This window comes from Dasypus novemcinctus, chromosome 4, assembly GCF_030445035.2.
Source record: "Dasypus novemcinctus isolate mDasNov1 chromosome 4, mDasNov1.1.hap2, whole genome shotgun sequence".
NCBI classification, from domain to species: Eukaryota; Metazoa; Chordata; class Mammalia; order Cingulata; family Dasypodidae; genus Dasypus; species Dasypus novemcinctus.
The window spans coordinates 154,969,243-154,987,766 of NC_080676.1; the positions used below are offsets into that span (position 1 = coordinate 154,969,243).

The following is an 18,524-nucleotide window of genomic DNA, read 5'->3' on the forward strand; positions in this document are numbered from 1 at the left end:
TGATCTCCCACCCCACTGCCTCCCCAGCCCAGTGCCTGCCATACGGCAGCACAGGAGGTGTCTACAAGCATTCATTGAATAGATGCCACCAGGACCCCTCAAAACCTTTCCACTGCTGGGGCCTGATTCTTTTTTATTTTTTGTTAAACTTTTTATTTTGTACTAGTTTCAAACACAGGACAGTTTCAAAAACAATATGAAACCCATATAGGTAATTCCAACATGAACCTACCCCAAGACACTCAGATCCACCAATTTTAACATTTGGCCACATTGGCTGAATCATCCTTTCTCTCAGTTTTCTAAACATTTGAGAGTAGGTTGCATATAACATGAACACATAATACTTCCATGTTCATTTCCTAAGAACAAGAATGTTCACTTACATAAACATGTTAAGGACAGTTATCAAGAACTTTAACACTGATATAAAGCTTTCAGTCTCTATTCCAATTTTTTCATATGTCTCAATAATGTCCTTTCTCCTCTGTTATTAGATCCAGTCCAGGATCATGTATTGCATTTAATTATCATTGTCTATTTCATTGCTCTTTATTTGCTTATTTTTAATTGTGGAAACATACATACAACATATAAACTTTCCCATCTCCACTCCTCCCAAGCACACCTTTCAGTGGGATTAATCACATCCACAATGTTGTGCTCCCCTCACCACCATCCATTACCAGAACTTTCCCACCATGGAGCCTGATGCTTAATCACCTGTTTGCTCTAATGAATAGATGCCAATTAGGTGGCTCCAGAGCTTGAGCTAAGTCCCTGGTCTGGAAAGACAATCATCTCCCTACCCCAAACCACGATCCCAAAGAGCAGGACCAGAAAGAACTCAGACTTGGGAATTACAGCCCAGCCCCAGGTTTGCATTTTGTCCTGCTACTTCCTGGCCACAACCCCCTGGACAGGTTCCTCAGCCCTGCTAAGTCATGTCTTTTCTCCTTTTCAAGGAGGGAGGAATATCATGTCGTTTGTGGGCTGCTGGGCCACAGATCAGGCCTGCTGGGTGCCCGGTACAGCATCCATACTTAACAGTGTGCATTTAGTGACCCCAAGTATGAGTTTATTTGTTTTTCTATCTCATTAAGAAATTGCAGCACGAGGATTTGGGGCTTTAAGCTTTAGGTTTGGAGCGTCCACTGCTGACCGCAGTAGCTCTCTTCCATTCCTTGTGGAGAAACCAGTCATGAAGGACAAACCAGGATAGTTTGTGGCTTTTCCTGGCCTTTCCTTGGCCTCTGGCTCTGTGCGCAGGGAGCTCTTAAGGGTCGCCATGGTTAGGTGTTGCTGTGAAGGTGTTTTGCTGCTGGGATTAGCATCTCCAATCCCTTGGCTCTACGGGGAAGAGATGACCTCAATAATGTGGATGGGCCTCATCCACTCTGTTGAAGGTCTTAGGAGCAAAAGCTGAGGTTTCCTGGAGAAGAAGAAAGCCTGCCTCAAGACTGCAACACCATCTCTTGTCTGAGATGCCAGCATGCCCTATGGCTTTCGGATGTGAGCCAATTCCTTAAGATAAAGCACTTTTACACATATCCATCTGTGGCAGTTTGATATTATTTATGAATTCCAAAAAGGGATATTGATTATGCTTGCAAAGTGGTCTGTTTCTCTGTGTGGGATACCCTTTGATTGTACTTGATTCAGCTGAGAAGTCTGATTAAATTATGTTAAAATTAGGGCTGTGATTCAATCACGTCTTTAGAGTGTGATTCAGCATTGAGCCCCAGCCCCCTTAGGCTGAATAAACAGACACTCACACAGAGAAGAACACACAGGAAGAGAGTCAGTGCATTAGACATGGCAGGGCCCCAGGAAGAGAGAGGAACCTGATAGTCTACAGCTGACCTTGTGAAGAGACCAGAGCAGTTGAACCTGGAAAGAAATGAGCTCCAGGGAAAGAGAGAAAGCCCGATGCCAGCCAACAACTGAGATCAGAAGAAGCTGGGACCATGAGCCTTAAGAGGGAGTAGGAAGGCTGAACCCTCGCAAGCGTCGCCCGCCATCTTGTGTCAATACGTGGCAACAGACTTTGGGTGAGAAAGTACCTCTTAGGGTACCTTGAGTTGGACTCTTTAAGGCCTGTGACTATAAGCTTCTACCCCAAATAAATACCCTTTATAAAAAAACAACAGATTTCTGGTACTTTGCCTCAGTACACCTCTGGCTGACTAATATACTATCTATCACCTATTGTTCTGTTTCTCTGGAGAACCCAGACTGATGATACAGGAGTTAAGCTGCATGAGCTCCATAGAGGCTCTCAGTCACTGACGCTAATTCAAAACCAGCATTTAACTCTGTTCTAACTACGGGGAAGAAGGGAATTGTTTTGTAACAAATGAGAACAAGAAGCTCAACATCTTTTAAAATAATTCAGAATCACTTACGGTTGGTTAGAATGTTTACAATCCTGCCCCAGAAACAGGATGGGGGCTGATAACAGAATTTTATTTCCAAAAACCCAGAGTGGCCACTGTTGGCAAAAGATCCTGCTACCAATTACCACCAGAGAGTTCTTATAGTTTAATGAATGTGTGAGTCTAGAATTATGGCAGGCAATCTCCAAGTGTTAATTGGTCTAGAATGGGGATCTCCATAGTGAGTTAATTTAAGAATAACTTGGGCAATTAATTCATACTGGGGGATTCACTGAGAAGACCTGTGACTTAAAACCAGGTGGAGTTCCATGAGAGCATTAGGACTTTTCTGTGGCTGTAGGAAGCAACCAGAGCCATCCACTTTGAACTCCGCCTCCCCCTCAGGTGCAAAGCCCCTCAGCCTTGCTCTACAACAAGGTTGCTCAAACTTTAGCAGGCTGCAGGATCACCTCGTTAAACACTGATGCCTGGGCCTCACCCCCAGTGTTTCTGATTCAGTAAGTCTGGAGTGGGGCCTGAAAATCTGCATTTCCAACAAGTTCCAGATACTGATGCTCCAGAAGCTGATGCTACTGATCTGGAGACCACACATGAGGAACCACTGGACTCTCTGGGGGAGCTTTCAAAAGTACAGATGTCTCCATCCCACCTTCAGAGACTCTGATGTTGTTGGTTTGAGTTGCTGCCTGATGTTGGGGATCTTAAAAGCTTCCCAAGTGACCTGGATTTGCACCCAGACTGGCTACGGTGGAGAACCTCAGGAGATTGACCACCGGTCTTTCATGCTACAGGATGTCCAGAAGAATTCCGTAGGAAGAAACATTATTTCATAGCCTAATTTGCAAATATGGTTCTGTTATCTCAAATATTCTCAATCAGTCTCGTGTGACCCTGATGGAATCTGAAGAGAAGCTGCATAAAGAAATTCTCAGCTCTGCACTCTGACCTCAGCTGCCCCTACCCTAACTCATGCTGGCACCGAAAATTGTGATTAGCTAATCGGACCTTAATGCTGAACCTGAAAAGCCAAGTTAATCAACTGCTTTTCAAATAACAAGACTGTGCATTTTTTTTAAAGAAAAAGTGTTTTCTTAATCTACATTTCATTTATGGTATTGCTTTTGTTCAATGTTCTCTGTCCCCCCAAGGACTGCATACTGGGGCACCATGATATTTTATGAGTCTCAAAGCGAGATTGGAGGTGTTCTCTCAATGGTCGGGGTCGGGGGGGGGGGGGGGAAATAAGGTGACTTGTCCAAGGTCATCTCTGCTATCAAAGATACATCTAAAAATTAATCTTTTACTATTGAAGCACATTTATTAGCATAGCAAAGCAGTTCCCATGACCTTGTTGAGAGGAGATGGATTCTTTTCTTAGACTCAAAGGAACGGGGAACCAGTTACCTTTATTAGGTAAAACTCTCTCTCTCCAGATGTGGACTGGCTTCTTACCTAACTAAGCCATCAGAAGGTCCCCCACCATCCCTGGGGAGAGCCACAGTGTTTTGCAGCCCACACAGCGCGGAAGGGGCCGAGGGAGGCAGTACTAGCAAGAACCAGGGACGTCTAACTCCAGACAAAACTAATGCAATGCTCAGCCTGTGCTGAACATTCTGCAACTGCAGAAATGGAGAAAGAGCAGAGTTTCTAGAAGTTTCTGCCTCTGCCTGGGTTTGAGACTCCTTGTAGTACTTATTTTTCCCCTTCCCCTTTTGAGATGGCTTAAACAGAGAGTTGTCAGTCTACTGCATGTCAGTCAGGACACAGGTTCTGGACAACTGAGCTGAGCTAAGCAGCTGTAAATGGAGATCAGTGGGACCCCAATCCCCAGCTGCGCCCAGAAACGGAGGGGGCAGTGCGTGAGGTGACAATGCTCCTGGCACACACTACCCTTTCTGCCTTTCTCCCCCATGTTCCAGCAAAGGCCTGTCAGCGCTGATAACAGGCTGGGAGCTCTTGGGACAAAAGATTTCCCAGCCCTGGCGACTTTTATTCTCTCTTAAGCATTTACCCACTGGGCCAGCTTGCTGTGGCTGCCTGGAAGCCTCCTTCCTAGAGGGGTCGATTCTGGAGGTGAGCAGGGGAGGTGGGGATGTTGGGCTCAGAGCCCTGGGAACCCGGCTCTGTCCTAGATAATCAGCCCTGCTCCCATGGGCACACTTATCCAGGCGGAATGGGAATAGCATTCCTGTCGTGAATAGCATTCCTCCAACACTTCCTCAAAAGAACATGCAGTCTTGAAATCACCATTGGGCCTTATTTGTTTTAGGTGCAAAAACACTGATGGCGAAATCTAATTTTGGTGAAGATGATCTTACTGAGTCAACAATTCTATAAGTCAATTTTCCAGGAAAGCAATCGTCAACTGCTTTCATCTTTATCGCAAACCTATGTCTAAGGTTTGGAATTATATTTACCACCTAGCTGACAAGAAGCCAGGTGAGGTCCCAGGCCCTTCTGGGCAGTGAGCTGGCTTGACCTCTGTCCTCTACCCTTACCCTCTCCTGGGCACCCGGGCACCAACGTGGCCAGGGTGTCTCAAGGAATCAGGGTGGGGCCTGGACAGAGGCACACATCGGGGTCCTCACAAGAGCTGAAAGGGGTTTTCTGTCCCCTCCAGGCTGGAACCGGGTTGCAGCTCTTGAAGTTGGTTATATGCCTATAGAAGCTTCCAAGACCTCCCTGCAGGTGGGAGAGAGGGGGCTTTGGGGTCCGAAGGATGGAAATGAGAACACCCATCGCTTGCTCAGGGAGTCGGAGCCAGTGGGCTGGTGAGAGGGGCTCGATCAGACTCAATATGAGGAAGGAGAGCTTTTTGGATTTGAGGCTGGATGGTATCAGATACCCAAATAGACTTGGAGTGGGCAGGGGAAATCACACCTGAGGCGGGGAGAGGGGAAAACTACAGTGAAGTCAGTAAGTTCAGGTAGCCTCAGTTTCCTCATCTGAAAACTGAGAATGGCCTGCCTCTTACCTGTGCTTCGGCTGTCCCCTCCACCAGGGAAGCACGGGCATCATTTCTGCTGGTCAGACTTCTATAAAAGCCACCTCGTGTGCCACAGCTATGTGTGAGTCTTCTCCCCGTCACAAGGGGCCCCCTCTTCTGACCCCATGCAAATGCTTTGTCTATGCCTCTCCTACGACACCAATCGTGTTCAAACTGGTATTGCAGAAACTTGTAGCCCTCTCTGGGCATTTCCTTCCATCACTTTCTTTGCTCACCCTCCCAACATCCCCACATTTCAGTGTCTGCCAAATTACATGGAATGAACAGTATTAGATTCAACCCAACCACCCTGTGAACAGAAGAGAAGAATAACTGATCAAGTAAAATACACCCTAGAGACAGATTGTTGGATAACCAAATGAAAACCTCTTGCAGCGTAGTGTGTTTAAACGTAAACAATGTATATTATTAGTATAGTTATATATACTCATCTCAACCCACTTTACTCCTGAAAAGATCGAAAGCAAATCAGAAACTGTTATGAGTACAGCAGCAGCATGTCCCCCCCTCCTGGTAACCCTTACCCACTTTCCTTTTTCTTGTTTCCACAGTACTTGATTAACAGCTACTAATACGATAGAGTTTTCTTATTTATTATGCTCACTGTGGACTGTTTGTCTTCCTCACCCAAATGTAAGCTTCTCCAGGCAGGGAGGAGCTCTGTGTGTGCTTCCCCTGTATCCTAAGCTACTAGAACAGTCTGGCTCATGGTAGGCGCTCAATAAATGCTGGAGCGCTTGCACGCATGGATTAATGAATGCTGCGTTCAACCACCAGAAAGCCCGGGATCAGGAAGAACTGTCTCCCCAGCTCCGCCTTCCCAGGCCCAAGATGATCAGCTCGTCCTTTATGTCCAAACCAATTCCCTTCCCAATAACAAGACCTACCTGAATATTCACGGGATGATTTCTCTGGGACTGAGGATACTTCTCGGAAACCCGCCCCTTGGCCTCCGCGCCAGCTCCCTGCAGCGGGCTCACAACCCCTCAGCGCGCACCAAGCTCCCAGGTGAGCACCGCAAAGGCAGTGACTGAACGCGAGCGGGAAAGCGCTCTGCGGCGCGGTGCGGAGACGTTTGCTCTGCATTTGTTTCTTCAGTAAGTGAGGACGGGCGCGGGGGAAGGAGGGCTGAGGCTCCTGAGCCCTCGCTGGGAGGCCCGCTGCGTCCCCAAGGGCTGGGGACCCAGGTGCAGGGACGAGGAGCCGGGAGGCAGGGGACCGTGACTTACCCACGCTGGGGCGCCGGGAGAGCCGTTGCGCGGCGGAGTCCGAGTCGGGCCGGGGCTGCTGGGGTCACCCCCTGCCCAGCCCGGGAGGCGGCACCCTCCGCGGTCCGGGCGGGGCCTCCCGGCACCCCCGGGGCACCCCAGCCCTGCCCGCCCCGCCCCCTCGCCGCTGCGCCCCCCGCCGCCGCCGCCGCGCGCGGGGAAGGGCTTTGGGTCACCCTGGTTAGCTCAGGGCTGCCAGCAGTAGTCCCTATTGGAACAGACAGACAGACAGACCTTCCTGCGGGAGTTTGGGCTTGGCAGGAAAGAAGGCGCCCCGGGCAAGAGAAAGGCGGCCTGGTGGGGACGCTCACCCCCACCCCCGCCCGTGCGCGGGGACAAACCTCCAACCCCCCACCTGGCTCCTTTGGGCGGCACCCCGCGCCCCAGCGTGGCGCGCAGCGGCCCAGTCTTGGCTGAGCCGGGACCCCGGGCGCCAGGCCCGGGGCGGGGACCGCAGCGGGGGACCAGGCCCGCGGGGCCGCTCGCGGGGCCGCTACGAGCCTGGCGCCCAGGGGGAAACCAGGTGACTTGGGGGCACATGGCACAGCAGTGCCCGCCAGCGAGGTCGGCGACAGCGAGAAGGGGCGGCCCCCGAGTTAGAGTCCCCGGAAAGCGCTGGGAAAACGTTCCGCCCGGGCTCGCCCCGCGCAGGGCGGAGCTGAAGAAGGGCGGTGACCCAGGGCGAGGGGACTTTAGGGTCCCTGCCCCCACGTCACTTCTTTCTGGGCCTCGGACTCCGTGTTCTCAGGGAGATGAGGGCGACTGGAGGTTCTCAGAGGGGTCCGGCGTTCTAGACCTCTGCAACCTCAGGAGGACGGACGCAGTGAGATGCCAACGCCCCACTCCAGAAAGCCCTGCGACGCCGCGCCTGTGACCGCGTGCACGCACTGTGTGAGAGCTGGTCTGTGGAAAGGATATGAACCATGGAAAAGCTCTGTGCCCCAAAATGCACTTTGTGAAAAAAATTAAAACATTAAAAAAATGTTTTAAATTGTACTTCGTGGTTCACTTAGAATAACTAGAACCTAAATGTCTCAAAATAGAAAAATGGTTTATTAAATGATGGTACATTTGATACGAGTATTATCAGATTGGCTACTACATGCAGTCTTTAAAATCATGTTTACAAATAATTTGTACCGACACTGGGGTAGCCTTGTATTATAATGTTAAGTGAAAAATGCGCGTCCCTAAATTGTACATTCAGGATTCTCTGTGTTATAGAAAGAAACTGTAAGGAAACCCGCCTCAGTGTTAATATTGTGTTAGTGGTGGGCTTACATGAGATTAATTATCTAATTTATGCTATTCTGTGCTTCCTTTTTTCCCTTTTTTTCTTTTTTTTCAAGACTTATTTTATTATTTATTTCTCTCCCCTTTCCCCCATAGTCTGCTCTCTGTGTCCATTCACTGTGTGTTCTTCTGCGTCCACTTGTATTATTAGGCAGCACTGGGAAACTGTGTCTGTTTTTTGTTGCATCATCTTGTGTCAGCTCTCTGTGTGTGGAGCACCAGTCCTGGGCAGGCTGCGCTTTTTTTTCATGTGGGATGGCTCTCCTTGCGGGGTGCACTTCTTGCACGTGGGGCCCCCCTTCACAGCACGGCACTCCTTGTGCATATCAGCACTGCGCGTGGGCCAGCTCACCACATGGGCCAGGAGGCCCTGGGTATAGAACCCTGGACCCTCCATCTGGTAGGCGGATGCTCTATCAGTTGAGCCAGGTCCGCTTCCCTGCTTCCTTTTTTAAAAAACAATAACCCTATGCATTTAAGAAAACGTTCCCCAACCTTTATTTTTGAATTCCCTGGATTCTCTTTCCTCAAGTCCACACTGAAGGTATGCAGGGTCCTGCCAACCTTTCCACAAAAGTCTCCCCCTGGTGGGGAAAAGGGCAAAGGATTCAAGCAAAATGTTTGTCCCACCAAATTTATGCATAGCCCTTTTAGTGACAGTTCATAGAACAGGGCCTGCCTACCTGGCACCCGATGCCTGTGAGTGGGTGTGCAAAGTGGTGAAGCTCCCAAAGTTGTGTTCTCAACTCTCTTCCTGGTTCTCGTCATCCTGCACATGATGGTTATTTTATTCTAAGGATGCTGTGATCATTTCCTGTTTGTAAATGATAAGACACCATCAGAGATGAGCAAGGGTGCCTGTTGTTACCCTGAGTGAACTGGAAACTGTCCCCTTGTTTCCTTTTCTCTTCCTCTTCCTTCTCCTTTTCCACTTTGTTGTTCTCACCCCCTTCCATTTTAGGAGGATGGTTGATCCTAAACTAATCATAGTGACAGATCTACAGCCTACAGTCCTTGGGTCACTTCCTCACCTCCCTCTCTCTCTCTCTATTTCGTTCCATCACCTCCTCCCCTGCTCCTGATCCCTCTCTTGGGGACTGTCCTTCAGACGTGCCCCCACTCTTCTCAGCAGGTTTAGCTCCCCTTCGGCGAGCTCCCACCTTAATGCAGATGGCATCCAAAGCCACGATTTCAGCCACTTCTCGTTCTTTCCTAGGAAAATCTCATTTAACAACTGGGTTATCCAGCTTATGCTCCTGATACTGGAGAAAGAAAGGCTCAGTCCATCACCAGAAGTGAATGATTTTCAGCCTAAGCCAAGAGGGTACACGTACAGAGCCCAGGATCATGTGGATGGGCATTTACTCTTCTCAGGGCACCATTCAGTTGAGGCCCACATTCCCTACATTGGCTTGGGGACCTTCCCTGCCTTCTGGCCCTCTCCCTTCTTGCTTTTTAACTTCCACTGTCCACATGGGCAACCCTCATGGCCCTGGGGCTCCCAGATCTTCAGTGAGAAACACCCATAAGGCAAGTACCCTTTCTCTGGTAGCACAGAACCTAGCTTTGCTGCAGCAATATGCTAAAGCTAAAATACTTCCTCCCCAAGGAAGATGAGTGTGACGGCGACTGAAGGTCCTAGCCCAACCTGTGGTGGCAGGTGATGGGGTGCAGAACTGTGACACTTTGAATGTTTTTGTGGACCCCAGAAAGGATCCTGTTCTTGGAGCTAATCCATGCCTGTGGTTGTGGGACCTTTTGAGTAGATTGGATTCAGTCAGGAGCCTTTGATTGGATTGCTTCAGTGAGGCGTGACCCAGGCTGGGTCTTGGTCCTCTTGCTGGAGTACTTTATAAATGGAGAACTGAAAGTAGAGACACAGAGAAAAAGCCAGAGACAGAGAAACTCCAAGAGGCTGGAAGACACGAGGCCTGGAGGAAGGGGCAGACAGCCAGATGCTTGATCACCCACAGCTGAGCTTGGGAAGAAAGTGAACCTGGAGGGGAAGGCAGAGACCTCAGCAGAGCTGCCATTGTGCCTTGCCATATGGCAGGAGTCCAGGATCACCAGCAGCCAAACTTCGGTGAGATAACATCTCTGATGATGCCTTGATTTGAACGTTTTCATAGTCTAAGCACTTTAAGCTTTTATCCTAATAAATGTCCATTATAAAAGCCAACCCATTTCTTGTTTATTGCATTGATAGCCTTCAGCAAACTAAAACACCCACCCTGCCAATGGGGCATCACCCCCTGGTACTATCCACAGCTCTGTCGACATACCACATGGAAGGCTTGAGATGCCCATGTCTTCTCTGATGGCCATTTCTTTCTCATTGGTGCCCTCAAGTCTTCTGTCCCTTGCTTGGCCAATACCTGGTCCATTTGTTTCACTTGGTCACAGGAGGTCTGCCTCAATTTAGTCCCAGGATCCTCTTGTCCATGAGTCCTACACAGAAAAAGTATGCTTCCCAAAGATTGAGGCCTTCTGGCATTCTCCCCAAAATCCCTGAGGATTGCTTTAATTCTAAAACCAATTCACCCACAACCTGCTCCGGGCCTTATAGACCTTTCTAGCTCACTAATTCCATTTCCCACTGCTTTGCTCCTTAGAATGTCTAAAGACCATCCTCCAGTTGGGCCCAGGACTGCTTCTGTCCAGCTCTGACCTGCTAGGCAGGGAGTCAGTCTGTTGATTTAAACTTTAGAATCATTTTAAGATAAAAAACAGAACTTTCTATAAACATCTAAATTCTGGCTTCTTTTACAAAAATCTAGGATCTGGAAACTTCCTGTCCACCTTTGGCAGAAAAACAAATGGGCAGGAGTTGATGGCATAAGCCCCCTACACAAGGCCCCTGCCAGCCCACAGTCTCCCCAGCAAGGGTACCAGAAGGTGCCACCAGGCTCTGTAGGAATTGTGTTTGCTGATCACATGCTGGTCCCTTCCTTTCCACTATCTGGAAACCCTTCTCTCGCAGGTCCTTCCCTTTGCACAATGGAGAACTCATTTAATCATGGAATGGTTTGGTCCTTGCCAGTCTGCTGGATGGCTAATTTGTTGGCTGTGTCAGATGTATATGTCCTAGTCATCCTTTTCAAAAAGTGTTCTTAACTTTTTCAGATTCTTTTTGGGAAAGTCTGAGAAAAGCTGTAGGTCTCCTTCCCCCTCTCCCAAAATACATACATGGATGATATTTTATCTACAATTCATGAGATGTATAGACTGCTGTTGTGCTAGATGATCCTTGGCTGCCATATGAGGGACCCTTATTTCCACTAAATAGACACAACCCTCTAGCAATGATCCTACCAATCTTGGCCGTGGACTGAGCTCAAAAGATGACTCTGAAAGTTGGCCAACTGGTGGATGGTGAGAATGTTGATCAAAATAGTCACTTAAGCTGCCTCTGCCCAGGTCTTGGCACGGCACCCTTGAGTCACTCAGAATTACAAAGCAGGTGGTTTAGAGATCTACCAATGAGGCATCACAGCTGCCCTTGCATTTGACAAATAACCACAACCTTCACACTGTTGTGCACAAATCCCATTAAGAAAAGCTTTTCCAAAAGAAATAACACTGTTCTGCTTTTTTTTTCTTTCTGCCTCTCCCTACCCACTCCTTGTCCCAGCAGAATAATGCTTTGCTGATAGGATCATGGAAAAATTAATTACAGTCTGGATGTTATTCTTGAGTAGGAAAGTACACTAAATCCACACACACAACACAATACAAATACTGCCTTTATGATTTTTGTTTTTTTAAACAGAACTCAAGTGGACTAGTTTACAAAAACACATGTATAATCCTTTTAAATGCTGTGGATTTAATATTGCAAAGGTAACAATAAGCTGGACGTTTTACCAAAAGGACAAGGAGACAAAGGAATGGGATTAGCATCTCTCAGTTCTTGGCATGTCTGCCATTGGTTTGGTGTGTCCTCAAAGCTCTGATAGCACAGAAGCTGTATTGCGACTGACGTCCCTGGAATGGAAGGCCATTGGCAGCCCTGACTTTAAAACCAGTGCGAGCCGCCTTTCTGGGAATGCATGAGAAGGTCACTTTTTAGAAATGGGACCATCTACAGCCAATGTCACAGTTTCTGTCACAGTTATTTCAACAAGGACCTTAGACCTGGAAGTCTGGATTCGGGGGGCGGGGGGCACAGGCTGGGGCGATATGCCATTGGTTGGTGTGGGCTCCTCATGGGAACTGAATGAATCAATGAATAATGCAGAGGTGGTGTCAGCACAACTGAGGTAAAACATATTCCAAATGAAATATTGTAGATAAGCAAACGTCCAAACTACCTTCAGGGCAAAATTCGCAAACAGTGAAAAAGTGAGAGGACAATTTTCATCTTCACACTGATTCCTTATTATAAGTAATGTCTGAATCTGAACTCAGACCCCTTTCCCTACAAATTTTCTCCAATAAATAAATCTTTCTCGATTTGTAGCCAATTCAAATACTATTTCCAGAGTTCTTATATAGGGCACTGTAGTAGTTGGGGTTTTCTAGGGAAAGAGAACCATCAGGAAATATCTATAAACAGTGTGAGATTTTATAAAATTGTCTCACACAACCATGAGATGCACAAGTCCAAATTCCACAGGACAGGCTACAAACCACGGGCTCCAATGAAAGTCCTTGAGTTCCCCAGGAGATGCTGGCTGTCTGAAGTAGAGATGGAAATTCTCTCCCTGAATGCTGAAATAATTTCTCCCTTTAAGGCCTTCAACTGATTGGATGAGACGCCACTCACTGCTGACAGCAGACTCCTCAGTTGGTTATAGATGTAACCAAACATCTATGTAATCAACGCACTGATGATTCAAGTCCATGAAATGCCCTTGTATTACAATTGGCCCAGTGCTTGCTTGACAAAAAAAACTGGGCACTGTTACCTGGTCAAATTGACACATTAGCCTAATCATCACAGACACCCAGTCACATGTATGTCCAAATTTGCCCCACCTTGCAGAGTAGAGCTAAAATGCCACCCCCTCCACGTGTCACCCCTGTCCCACCAATATACACCCAGGCTTCCTGGCTGAAGTAAACTTCTCCCCCTTCTGGGAACTCCTGTGCCAGTCCCAACAGCACCAGGCAGTCATCTTTGACCATTACCTTTGCTTCCCAATACTCACAAGACCATTTATCTTTTTTCATTTCTAAAGTCCCCACCAAAAGCCAGACTTGTTCAGGTTTTTGGAGGAATCTGACGAAGAGTTTGCAGACTGATCTCCTGACCTAGGCTGGACTTTCATCCTTGTGTCCTTGTGTGATCATTTCACCAAGCTTCACATTCCACCTCACATTTCAGTACTGGTGACATCAGCTCTTCGATGACACTGTAAACTCCTGAAGGACAGGATTTGTCTTTCAGTTTTGTACTTGTCTATTAAGGAGCCTAGCTCATAGAAGGGACTTCATAAATATTTCTCGAGTAGATTAATGCTTACTTTTCTATCCATGATTTTGCAGACTCCCCTTTCTAGGCCAGTCATAGACCGCACTGTACCAACTCCTGGCGCCTTTGAAGGTCTGACCCTTACTGAATATTTGTTGAGTGGAGCTGAATTTAATGGAATGCAGGAACATAGAAATTTGGACCAGAAAGATAAGTAGGAGGACTAATTGTGTGACAGCATCTAAATTAAAATCCTCAGCCTCAATAGCAGATCTGACTCTTTCTCCTCTGATAATTATTCTTCTGCGTATCATAAGCATAATAAGTAGTAAGGAAATTGTCTTTAATAGATTCCATGATTGTCCAGTGTTCTACTTTAGTAGCCAGCAAAAGTGACTCAAAAGTAAAATGCAGTGAGATCCAGAGCCCCACATGGGGGTCCAACACTGTCCCTGTGGCAGTTTGAGATTATTTTATGAATTTCAAGAAGAGAAAGATTATGTTTTTAAATTAATCTATTCCTGTGAAGGTCCTTTGATTAAATTACTCGATGAGATCTATTTAGGGCTTTTGATTGGATTATGTCCATGAGGCATGACTCAGGTTGAGTCTCCCCCTCTTGCTGGCTCTGACATAAATAGAGACACAGAGAGACAAACTCAGGAACCGTGAGAGACAAGCCCTGTGCCAGCTTTGCCTACAGCTGCACAAAGGGAGACTTTGGCAGAGATCGGCGGCCATCTTGCTTTGCCATGTGGTAGCTGACTTTAGTGAGAAAGCACCTCTTACTGTGCCCTGATTTGGACTTCTCACAGCCTTAGAACTGTAAGCTTTTACTCCAAATAAATACGCTTTATAAAAGCCAACCCATTTATGGTACTTTGAATCGGCAGCTCTTTGGCAAATGAAAACAGCCCCTAACTAGTCATTAGACCTGAGCCAAGACACTTAAAACTCTGTTTCTTGTTTTGCTCATGTGTTACTCGGCATGATAAGAATACCTGCTCTATTGGACTCAGGTGGGTGCAATGAAGGGAAATAACTTCTTTGAATCCCTGTGGAATATGGCAGTGACCTGAGAATAAGAAAGTTAGGGAAGAGAGTTATGGACAAGACAGCTCAATGAGTTCATGTTTGATCACCCCTCAGCTCAAAACACAAAGCCATGCCAGATAAAGTATAAAAGAGAAAACGTGAAGATGTCTTGCTCAAAAAAAGGGAAATCACCTCCCTATAACACAGACAGAAGAAAAAATACCTAAAACCTCTGATCTATGGGACTTTTTCTAAAAGAACAGATGAACATAAAAGTGAAAACCAAGCCAAAAAAAAAAAAAAAAAAATCAATCCACTTACATGAGCCTAAAAACCAAAATTCAAAAGTTCAAAACATGTGAGGAACTCTAATATTAAGAATAGCCAATAATAGTCAACTCATTTTACCATGCTTGCAAACCTTGATACCAAACCACATGAGGTTGGGACAAAAAAGGAAAATTACAAGCCAATATCTCACCTGAAAAAAATGCTAAATAAAATGTGAGCAAACTTAGCCCAGTAGTTATAAGTAAACACTATATCATAGCCAAGGTTTGTTTATCTCAGGAATGCCAGGTTGATTTAACATGATATAACATAAGAAAATTGAGTGGTGTAACTAATATATTAGTAGTGTTAATATTACTATAATGGTATTATTATCAAATTAATATTTAAGGATCGTAGTAAAGGAGAAAAACCAGATGAGCATTTATTTCTTTATTCTGTACGCATCCATATATTGAGCAACAATTATGTGCCAGGCACTGTTTTAGGCTTGGAATATAGCTGTTGACAAAATAGATAAAAATCCCTTCCACGGCAGAGCTTAAATTCAATTGGGGGTGGGCAGGCAACAATAAACAGAAGAAATAAATGAAATTCATAGTATGTTAAAAATTGATAAGCGCTACAGAGCAGAGAAGGAATAGGGACTGCTGGGAGAGGGCCGTGATTTTAAAGAGGGTGGTAACAGAAGGCTTCATTGAAAAAGTGACATTTGAGTAAAGTCCTAAAGGAAGCAAGGGAGCAAGTTATTCAGGCACATAGGAGAAAGCAGAGGAGCAGCAAATGCAGAGACTTTAAGGTAGAGAGGGCCTGGTTCTAAGAAAAAGAAATAGTTCAGTGTGCCTGGAGGGGAGGGAACTAGCAGATTGAGGGAAGGGTAGGGAGGTCTTGGAGAAAGAATGGGGGAGTAATCTTATATGGCCTTTTATAAACCTTCATAAGGTAGGAAAAAATGGAATGGTTTTGACCAAAGGAATGAGATACTGTGACTTACTCTTAATATGTTTACTCTGGGGAAGCGGGAGTGCCTCAAGTGATAGAGCTTCCATCTGCCATATGGTAGGACCTGGGTTACATCCCTGGGGCCTCCTTGAAAAAGAAGAGAAAGTGTACCTGCGTGGCAAGCCAGTGCCTGTGTGAGTGACTCACACAGCAAGATGATGACGCAGCAAAAGAGAGACAAGGGGAGAGTCAAGGTGAAGTGCAGCAGAAACCAGGAGCTGAGGTGGCACAACTGACAGGTGCATTAGTCATCCAAAGGGGTGCTGATGCAAAATACCAGAAACTGGTTGATTTTTATAAAGGGTATTTATTTAGGGTAGGAGCTTACAGATACCAGGCCGTAAAGCATAAGTTACTTCCCTCACCAAAGTCTATTTGGAACAAGATGGCTGACCACATCTGCAAGGGTTCAGGCTTCCTGGGTTCCTATGTTCCTGGGGCTTGCTTTTCTCTGGGTTCAAGGTTCCTTCCTTCCTGGTGCTGGTTTCTCTTTCCTCTGGGTGCTGACTCCCCGGGTCTCCAGCGTCAAACTCTAACTTCAGAAAGCCTCAACTCTGTTCTTTACCATGCCTTTTAGCTGTGAGTCCCCACCTACCAAGGGGTGGGGACGCAATGCCCTAATCATAACTCAGTCATGCCCAGGTACAGATCAGATTATAAGCATAATCCAATATTTCTTTTTGGAATTCATCAATTATATCAAACTGCTACAACAGGGAACCTCTCTCCCCATCAGACATCTCCAGGATCGAATCCCAGTGAATTCTACCAGAGAGAAAATTAGAAGAGAAGACAACACGGACAGCAAAAACAGCAGGGCAGGAGGAGGGGAAGGGGGGAAAGTAAATAAGTAAATAGACCTTAAAAATATATATGTTTACTTTGGTTGAGAACCGACTGAAGATCCTGAATGAGGAAGACAAGTCAGGAGGCAAAAGAGAGATGGTGGTGGGTTTGACCAAGAGAGTAGCAGCAAAAGTGGGGAGGAGTGGTCAGATTCTGTATTATATTCATATTTATTTAAAGCTGAGTTTGAGGTACAATTTGCAGTCAATGAAATTTATCTCTTTGAGGTATACTCATGTAGCCGCCATCATATTAAGTATATGGACTATTCCCTTCACTCCAGAAAGTTCCATTGTGCCCTTGTGTAGTGAATCCCTTTCCCCAACCCCAGTTCCTGCCATCAACTAATATGATTTCTGTTCCTACAGTTTTGTCTTTTCTAGAATGTCTTATAAATGGAATCATACAGGCTTTTATGTCTCGCTTTTTTCAGTTAGCTTTTGAGAGTACTCTATGTAACAAGAGGTTGTTCTTTCTCGTTGCTCAGTAGTAGCACATTATTGATGTACCACTATTTATCTGTTCATTAGTTACTTGACACTTTCATGTACAGGTCTTTTGATGGACCTATGTTCTCATTTCTCTTGGGTAAAAACTTAGGAGAAGTAGGTACCATTTTGCATTCCCACCACTGGTGTATAAGATTCCTAGTTGCTCCCCCAAATTGCTAATATTTGATATGATCAATTTGTAAAATGTTAGCCATTCTGGTAGGCATTGAATGACATCTTATTGTGGGTTTAATTAATTTGAAATTTCCAAATGACTAATGATGTGCATATTTTCATTGGTTTATTGGCCATCCATATCTCTGCATAGAAGTCCTTTATCAGATAGATGTTTTGCATGTATTTTGCAAATATTTTCACCAAGTATGAGGCTTGTCTTCCTCCTTTTTTGAAGACTTTCAAAGGGCAGAAGTCTTTAATTTATACGAAATCTATTAAATTTTATTTTTTGATTAGTGTTTTTAAAATCCTAGCTAAATCTTTGTCTAACCCAAGGTCATTCAGATTTTCTTCTATGTTTTCATTTAGAAATTTTACAGTTTTAGGTTTTAATTTAGTTTATGATACAATTTGAGTTGACTTTTTTACAAAGAGTGAGAAAAAGTTTGAGATTATGATTTTGCACGTGGATATCCACTGTTCCAATATCACTTGTAGAAAAGATTATCCTTTCTCCATAAAATTACTTGGGCTTAGAATATTATAACCAGTTAAACTACCATTCAAGAATAAAGTAAAATAAAGAAATTTTTAAAATTGCAAAATTAAGAGAATTCACATTTATTAAAATAATTATTAATGGTTGTAGTTCAGTCAAATGAAAAGAACCCAGGGAAATACCTAACCAGGAGGTATGGTAAGATGGTGGAGTAGGGAATTTCCAGAATCAGTCCTTCCACCAGAACAATTATTAAACAGGCAGCAACTGTCTGAATCAACTCTTTTGAAACTCCAGAGTCTAGTAGAACCCTGCAGCATCCAGGGCCAGCAGAAGGAAGAGGATGGTAAATTGAGATAAATATTGGTGTAATTCACTATCTGGGCAGTGGCTACTACTGCCATCCCTCAGCTGTGTGGCAGTGATGTGGCCTCTGGGTGGGAGGCTGTTGTCTCTTTGTGTCCTTACTTGTGGGTGTGGGACAGTGAGAGGATGCAGTCCTGCCTTTGGTGACCATGGCAAGGATTCCAGTCCCGGGAGGCAATTTAGCAATGCGAACTTTATGTTCATACCAGTCAGTCCAGGGAAACTCTGATGGTGGTGATGCCAAAGCTTAAAGGAACTTGAACTTGGCCTTGAATGGGAAATATAATATAGCCTGTGCATAAATTCAAAATCATGTAATTCTGTATCCAAGTGTGCCTAGTCTCTAGGAATCCAGTTAAGTGATATAGGCCCTATGGGCTTTGAATGTTCAGAAAGGATCTAAGACTGAATGTGTATTCAAGGTTGCATCCAGACGGAAT

General features: G+C 45.6%; 1 protein-coding gene and 1 long non-coding RNA gene across 4 annotated transcripts in view; one reads left to right on the top strand and one right to left on the bottom strand.

Annotated features, from left to right (window-relative positions):
- The window catches only part of LOC101441572 (potassium voltage-gated channel subfamily E member 1), a 44,363-nt gene that overhangs the window by 13,588 nt on the left and 12,251 nt on the right, over positions 1-18,524 (bottom strand). The window contains exon 1 of one of the 3 annotated variants that reach the window (XM_004474471.3): positions 6,633-6,738. The exons of 1 other annotated variant lie outside the window; for it this stretch is intronic. The gene's annotated coding sequence lies outside the window, so the exon portion shown is untranslated. One more of the 3 variants, XM_004474469.5, reaches the window with a different exon arrangement.
- LOC139438903 (uncharacterized) lies at positions 6,098-7,667 on the top strand. Its single transcript, XR_011648712.1, has 2 exons — positions 6,098-6,500; positions 7,420-7,667. It is a non-coding gene; the product is annotated as an uncharacterized lncRNA (long non-coding RNA).